The 8,052-nt window shown below is 47.8% G+C and overlaps 1 pseudogene across 1 annotated transcript; it reads left to right on the top strand.

The window, feature by feature from the left end:
- Nucleotides 1-200: 200 nt before the first annotated feature.
- On the top strand, nt 201-1,702 carry LOC308423722 (partner of Y14 and mago-like; annotated as a pseudogene). Its single transcript has 2 exons — nt 201-379; nt 1,197-1,702. The product of its transcript is annotated as a partner of Y14 and mago-like (transcript).
- The last annotated feature ends 6,350 nt before the right edge of the window (nt 1,703-8,052 follow it).

Here is an 8,052-nt window from a genome sequence, read left to right as displayed (position 1 = left end):
CAGTTCAGCACCATGCAGAGGGGACTGAAGACCAGCCTGCAGGGCTGAAGGAATATCAGCGTTTGATGTTTGTTCTGGAACCACAGACGGCTGAGTACGAGGGCTCAGGCTCTGAAGAATCAATAGCCCTGTGATTGATTGAGGGACCATAGTGGTTAGCTCCCAGCAACAGGTAAGGTTTGTGTGAGGAACCATGGGCCATGACTCCAGGAGAGCCATATCTGCGCTCAGACTCTAGTTTCCATGGGACACAGGGCATTTCAGGCCATATAAGGCCCAAGGGCAGTAACAGGACAAACACCGCAACAGCTCAGACTCAAGGCCATAAACTTGCTGGTGACTGTGAGAGTGGGAAAGCCGGTCAAAGGCCAGGCACACTGTGAGGAAACACAGGCTCGAGGCCTGCAACCAAGAGTCCCCGGGGAAGGAAGAGCTGACTTGAAGGTGAAACCCTGGGCTAGTTAGTCAATTTGCTACCTTCACGGAAGGGGACAATGACTTCGGCAAACCACAATTTTACCCATCTTCATCCCATGCAGGAGAAATAGGCGAGTGCTGGCATGGTGTGTGGGCAGCTGAGGACGCTGGCTTCTGGACACTGTGAACCCAGCAAGAGCGCACATAGATTGCTCCTATCTAAGGCATCTAACCCCATCACCTCTGGCCAACCATGGTCCAAAATATTAAAACTTGCCTTGACTCTTTCAAAGCAGAGCGACTATGTTCACATAACTTTTATTACCATCAAATATTGCTGTAACTGTTCACTTTATTATTAGTTTTGATTCCACTATGCTAAATTTATAAGCTAACATCCTTCCGTGATCTGTGTAGGGTTTAATGTTATCTATCTCAGCTCACTGCAAGGTTTAGGATGTGTCCCCTTGGGTAACAGGGGACTGGTGTTTGTCAAAGCATCCTGAGGCTTACACACACTTTTTTTTTTTTTTTTTTTTTTTTTTTTTTTTTTTTTTTGCAGTGTTGGAAACCAAGCCCAGGACCTTGCACATAGTAAGGCTCTACTCAGTAACCATCTACAGTTCCAACCCACTTGGAAGCATGTGTTTTGAGGCTAGAGAGATAGTTTAGTTGGCATGCAAGCATGAAGAGTTTGTTCCCCAGAGCCAGCAATAAAACATAAAAACCCCACTACTGACCAGCAAGCCAAGAAGTTACCTCTGCGCTGAACCCCCAAGGCTGCCTGCCAACTCAGCCACGGAAACCGCCAGCACCCCTGAGGCCACGGGGACAAGCAAGCACGTAGCCTCAACACAGAGACCTGGTGCAAGCAGCGGAGGGTCAAAGAAGGATGCGTGCCCCAAGAGGAGGTCCCAGTCTATGAAAACAAGGCTGTGAAGTTTTTCAAGAATAAACTAGAACTTCCCCCAGGGCTGAGCCCCGAGGAAGAGGAGGAGGCAGGAGAAAGACGCAGAGGCCTTGAGCAGGACTCTTGAGGGAGACTCAGCCCAGACGCCCAGTGCTCTCCACGGTCCCCAGGCCACCTGTCTAGTTGCCTCTGATGCATCCGACTCTGAGGCCACCACCGAGAAGATCAAGAACCTAAGGAAGAAGCTGCGACAGGTGGAGGAGCTGCAGCGTCCAGGCTGGGGAGGTCGGCCAGCCCAGCAGAGAGCAGCTGGAGAAGCTGGCACGGCGGAGGGTTCTGGAGGAGGAGCTGGAGGACTTGGAGTTGGGCCTGTGAGGCTTCAGGAGTAGAGGGGTGGGCTGCAGTAGTCAGGGGGAGCACTCTCATACTGGCTCACTCCCACCTCCTGTGGCCTCCAGAGCCCAGGCTCGCCTCCATCCCCTCCCCTTCTCAGCTCCTGATTGTGAACTTTCCCCTTCACCCAGTGATCTGGGTGTCTTGTTGAAAAGGAAACTGGGGAGGGTGTGAGTCTAGAGACCAGAGGCTGAGAGTACAAGGAGGATCCGAGATTCAGAGCTTGGTTCCTGCTCACAGTGTTTCTGAGTTACTTCCCTGGCTATCCCGAACCTCCTCCTCTTCCCTCCTTCCTCCTCCTCCTCCGCCCTCATCCTTCCTCCTTCCTCCCTCCTTCCTCCTCCTCCGCCCTCCTCCTTCCTCCCTCCTCCTCCTCCTCCTCCTCCTTTTTTGAAGAAAGTAAGAATAAATTCAAGTAGACAGAAAAACAAAAACCAACCAACAAACAAACCAGGCATGGTGACCCATATTTATAATCTGGGAGTTCGGCAAGTGAAGACAGAGCCCTGGCTCCAGGCCAATAGGAAGCCCTGTCTCAGAAAAACCAGTGCGGGGTGCGGGGTGTGGGCTGTGGTGGTTCATTCTTTTAAGCCAACACCCAGAGGCAGAGGCCAGCCTGGTAGAGAGAGAATTCTGGGCCAAGCAGTGAGAATGTCTTAAACTGACAAACAAAACAAAAAATCAGGCACCAAAGAAACTTTCCTCTGGCCTATATGTACACACACACACACACACACACACACACACACACACATTTTATTTTAATACTTATAGCCAAAGCTGGCCTTGAACTTGTGATTCATTTGCTTTGCCTCCTGAGCAGTGGGGACTGTGTTATCTGTCCCGTTTCCTCCTGTCCCCATGGTAAGCCCAGGAGAAGATCTGAAACCACCCCAAGGATTCACGGGGGCTGGAGGAGCACAGAGGGCCGTGCGGCCACACCTAGTGCACACCTAGTGCTCCTCCAGGCACCCCATGCCTCTCTGGTCCACAGAACAAACGTGTGGCCCATGACAAACTCCAACTTTTATGACTTACAAAGAGTGGCCGCTCTAAGTTTCCATGGCAAACTTATGAAGAAAGACTATGACTCACAAGGCTGGTGAGATCCAGTCTGGACTGACCAGTCATGTTGTCGAGACTCAGGGAAGGAGGTGGATGGCATCTGAGGAGAGCAGATCCCAGGCAAAGAGGTGTGGATATGAAGCACATAAAGCCATAGGGGTCTCTCGACAGGACTATGTGTGAGTCTGGTTTACACCTAATCTCCTCACCCACAGAATGGAGATGCCTATCCACTCTTCAGAGGGCACAGACGAGGAGCTGGTCTTGCAGAGGACCTGGGTTTGGTCCCCAGCACACGAGTCACTTCACACCTCCTGTAACTCCAGTTCCAGAGACCCAAGGTCCTCTTTTCACCTCTGTGGGTACCTACACACATATAGTACACACACACACACACACACACACACACACACACACAAGACAAAAAAATTTTAAGATATATATTTTAATTATTTTTACGTGTGTGTGTGTGTGTGTGTGTGTGTGTATGTGTGTGCATGTGAGTTGCAGGTACATTTTGGGACCAGAGGTGTCAGACCTGGAACTGTGAGGGACAGATGTGGGCGCTGGGAACTGAACCTGAGTCCTCTGCAAAAGCAGCAAGGGTTCTTAACTACTGAGCCATCTCTCCAGTTCCAATAAAACATTTTTAAGTGTACTAAAACTGTTAGCAATACTCAGACTTCCCACCAAGCCTGCTAAGGACAAACAGGATATGCTAATAGCCAGAGGGTTCAATCCATGAAGGTTAGAGACATTTTCTTGGGTCTTTTTAGCTTTAAAAAAAAAAAATGAAGGGGTTTTGGGAATTGAGAATATGATAAAATTGACATCTCTAATCAGTGAAGAAAATGTAGAACCAGACAAGGCAGCATGTCTGTAAACCACAGCACAGAGGCAGGTGAGGGAGAAGGGTAACAGATTTGAGGCCTGACCAGACACCTCAGTAAGTTCAAGGTCAACCGGGCAATACTGTGAGAGACAGTCTCTGAATAAAAAGTTGCTGAGGTTGGGTGGGAGGTTCTTCAGTCAGCAACTAGACTGAAATTTTGATGGGGATCCCTTATAGTTCAAAGCAAACAATTCTCAGTTGGGGAAAGATATTTTAATGTAAAAGTAGAAACATGAAGATTTCTGAGTTGAAAACGTGCTAGGAAAGAAACGTCAGCTCTACACGGACACTCGGGTCTCTGTCCAGCCATGCAGGCCCAGCACCTCCGGCAGGTCTTAGGAAAGACTTGAGCCCAGTAAACTTCTGTTGCAATGAGTTAACGCCTCAGCTATGGGAGCAGCACTTCTAAGAATGACATTAAAACCCAGAGAATGAAGGCAAAAGGCAATTCAGCTCACAAGGAGTGTTAAGCATGAAAATTTGGAGGAAAAATCAAAGACAAATACTGAAGGGAAATATTTGCTATCCACATCACAAAAGCATTTCTCTTTTCATTTCTTTTCCCATGCTGAGGAGTTGGCTTAGGGCTTCATGTATTCTAGACAAGAACTGTACCGTTGAACTGCATCTCCAGTCCCCTTTTCTTTTTTTAAATTATCTTTACATTTATTTACATCCCCCTTTCTTACTATTACTACAAAGAGAAATCCAAAATATGGATAAGCCAAGAAATACAAAGGGCTCTTCACAAAAGGAGACACTGAACTTCTGATAACAAACAAAGAAAACTCTCACGGGTGACAGGTGTTTGAACACTCAGATTGGCAGATGTCAGAGAGTTTGAGAGCACGCCGTCACCCATTGTGTATTGTGTTGGGATGGGGAAGTGCCGAGGCTGCAGATCTCAGCGCACGGATGTAGCATAGCCTGCAAGGTCTGTCTTGTGAGTGTTTTAGGGAGGTACCTGTAGATAAACCACCAGCATCGGTAGAGGTGAAACCCATCAATGGCTGTATTGGTTGGGCTCTTGTTTAAAGTATTAGAATGAGCTAGCTATGCATTAGTACTCCGACCATGATAGAACTAGTTAAATTTTGTCACATTTGTGCTATGAAAGAGGTTAACTGTTAAGCTGGCCAAGGGACTTAAAGAAGAATAAGACTTGTCAATAAATTAGCCATGGAGGGAGCGCCTGACTTCTGAGGCAGGAGGGGAGAAGAGGAGTCATGGAAGACCAGCAGTGCTGAGCTCCTAGAGCTGACCAGTTCATCTAAATGGGACATATGAACAGGATTTAGGGCAGGACAGAATTCTGTGTCTGACTCTGTCACTTACTGAAAGTCATTGTCCTAACAGGCTAAATATCAATATAGTGTCCCCTATTTATGATAAGCCAATGCCAACATCCCTCAAACACCTACAAAGCTGATCACGAGCAGCCTGGGTCTAGAACATTCTTGCTGAGTACCACTTGGATGCAGTAAGAATGTCGGACCCAGGACATGAGCTATGCAGACCCCGACAGGTATGGTTCAGGTATTTGCTCCAGCATCATGTCCAGGCAGGAGCTGATTCGGGCTGGGTTCTGGGGATCAAATATAAAGAGTCAAGCAGGATAAACAGGTGACTGACCACTTTGCCACATCTCCTGGCCCAGGAGAAGCTGACAGTTTTTGTTTGGGTGATGGGGATTGAGTCCAGAACCTCAAGCAAACTACCATTGAACTATACTGCCAGTCCTAAGCTGAGCAATTCAGGTATGAAGAACCTATTTTCTTCTGAATCCAAGACTCAGGGACTCATCCTGGATTGCGCCCTGAAATTGCTTCTCTGTGTGCCAATGTGGAAGCTTGGAATCTCGAGTTATCAGCCTGAGGGGGCTCCGTGGCTACAGGCAACTGGTGCCTTGTTGATCCTCAGAAGTAGGTGTGAGAGGCAGCAGGGCAGTGAACCCTTCGTCAGGGCTCAGTGAAGCTTGGGGGTGACAAGTTAGACAAGGAGCATTGTTCGTAGCAGCTGGAAGGGGAATGGGACATTAGACGGAGTGAGAAAAGTTTGAGTTCAGTGAGTGAGCAGCAATGGGGGTTGCACAACCATGTGACTGGATGCCACACTAGAGAACCAATGTTTAAAGTGGGTAAGATCCACACAGCCCCGTGCTGGAGCGATGGCTCAGCACTTAAGACCTGTGCTGCCACTCTTGCAGAGGACCTGGGTTCTGCTCCCAGCTCTCATGTGGCGGCTGTTTGGGCATGTGTGCCCACGCATGCACTCGGGCACATAAAATAAGAGTAAAGGAACCTTTTCTTAACAGGTAACAGGTACATTCCTTATTGAACATGGTGAGTACCATTCACAGACTTTCTGTTTTGTATGATTCCTTATTTTGTTTTTTATAGGCAACATTCTGGTTCGGCTGTTTACCAAGGTGCTTAAGTGAGGAAGTCCTCAAGGATGTTCAGCCAACCTGAAACATTTATTTCTACACTTAAACCGCCCCCCCATCTCCACATTCCCAGACTCCTAGGAAGAGCTAACCATTGCTGTTGACAGCAGTAACAGTTGACTTTCCGGAGGGATGGCTCAGTGGTTAAGAGCACTGCCTGCTCTTCCAGAGGTCCCGAGTTCAACCAGCAACCACATGGTGGCTCACAGCCATACATAAAATAAATAAATATTTAAAAAGCAGTCATTTTCTTTTGTTTGGATTAAACAAGAATTTTATTGGAAAGTACTCCTTGGGGCAGCAGTTAAGGACTAACTGGAGGGAAAGTCAAGGGCACTTAAGCTAGTCAGCCATTAGCTTCCGGGAACTGTTGGCCCTGCAGGGTAACCAAACATGCCTGGTGTCAACTCTGATACAGTGGGAAGAAAAAAGGAAAAACTGAAGCAATTCTCTTTTCTCAGCAATGGGAAGCTTAACTATGTGGTGGAGCTGCCATTCACAGGAGCTGGGGTGACTCCGATTTGTCCTGTGTCTGCACGGGGCATAGTGATTGGACGGTTTGTCCTGTGTCTGTATCCGGACATAGTGATTGGACGGTTTGTCCTGTGTCTGCACGGGGCATAGTGATTGGACGGTTGTTAGCATCCACAGCTGCACTTCCCAAGTACCTGTAATGAATAGCCCCCGGCTCCCACGGAAACCCCCAAGCCTTTACTTGTCACTGTAATTTCCTTGGAAAGTGCTTCTAATTACAAAGCTCTTGTAATTACAAGAAAAAGCTTTGCTCACTCCAGGTCAAATCTCCTACACAGTACACAAATCACATAAAACCACAAAGCAGGGCGTAGACTCCGGAGTGGGCCAAAGTGCCGTGCCACTGATTTTAACTTCGGAGTTAAGCATTAGTGGGCGCTGAGAGCATCATTCGAAGAGCTAAATCAGCATTAAAGGAACAGCACGGGTCCACTCCTAGCAGGTCAAACTCCTCTGCGCAAGACCAGAAAGTCCTAGCTGTTTGCTTTATGACTTAAGAGAGACTTAATTACTTCATTACAGGGAGTTGCTGCTGGTAGCTTAGTTCTTAGAGGTGGGACCATCATTAGTTCGGATTCTCATAGCCGAAGAAATTCTCCAGGATATAAGGCAATGTAGGTTGATGTCAAGGCGGTACATGATTGGACAGTGGAGAGTGAGGCACGGACAAAGGTTTTGTAAGGTGGAAGAGAGGAGGAAGGAAGATCAAGGCGGAGATGACAGAGCAGGAGATCTAGATCCAGGGTGCACTAGGTCAATTTTATCTTGTCTCAATAGGCCCTTTATATCTTTACTAATTGGCAATGAATTTATTGTATGGATGCATTGTAGATTGAGAATTTAATCTAATTGTTAAGTTACAAGTTCCAGGAACTTTGATTTTCCTGGGCTGTGGGGAATGTGAACAGAGTCTCTGGCCGGCAGAGAGACAGCCAGGAGAGGGCGGCTCGCAGACTGTGGCACAGAAGCACGGACCGGGTCTGTGGTCCGCGCGGAGTGAGAAAGCACGCTGATCTTTTAATATTTACCTCAACAAGGCAGTGCTCATCAGGCAGGAAGTAAAGCTGAGAGCACTTGGCTAAGCTAGTCAATAGCTCTGATCTGAGGCAGGAGTTAGGAACCAGAGGCCACTGCTCTGAACCGCTGGTGCTTGACAACTGAGCTACATCTCCAACCTGAGACTGAGTTTGGTTTGGTTTTGGTGAAAATTAACCTGTAAGCTCCACCTGCCCAGGAACCAGGCAACTTCCTAGAATTCTGGAAATTGTGGTTTGTGAGAAATAACAATGCTCCACGGGAAAGTACCGGTGGCCTATAAGTCTGTCTTTACAAGCCCCTGTAACATGTGGCTCCAGGCCATTCCAGCTGGGAAATTTTGGTGAATTTGGTTCTAAC

The sequence above is a fragment of the Micromys minutus genome (assembly GCF_963924665.1).
Source record: "Micromys minutus genome assembly, chromosome: 8".
In the NCBI taxonomy this organism is placed as follows: domain Eukaryota; kingdom Metazoa; phylum Chordata; class Mammalia; order Rodentia; family Muridae; genus Micromys; species Micromys minutus.
This window is presented reverse-complemented; position numbering and strand designations above follow the sequence as displayed.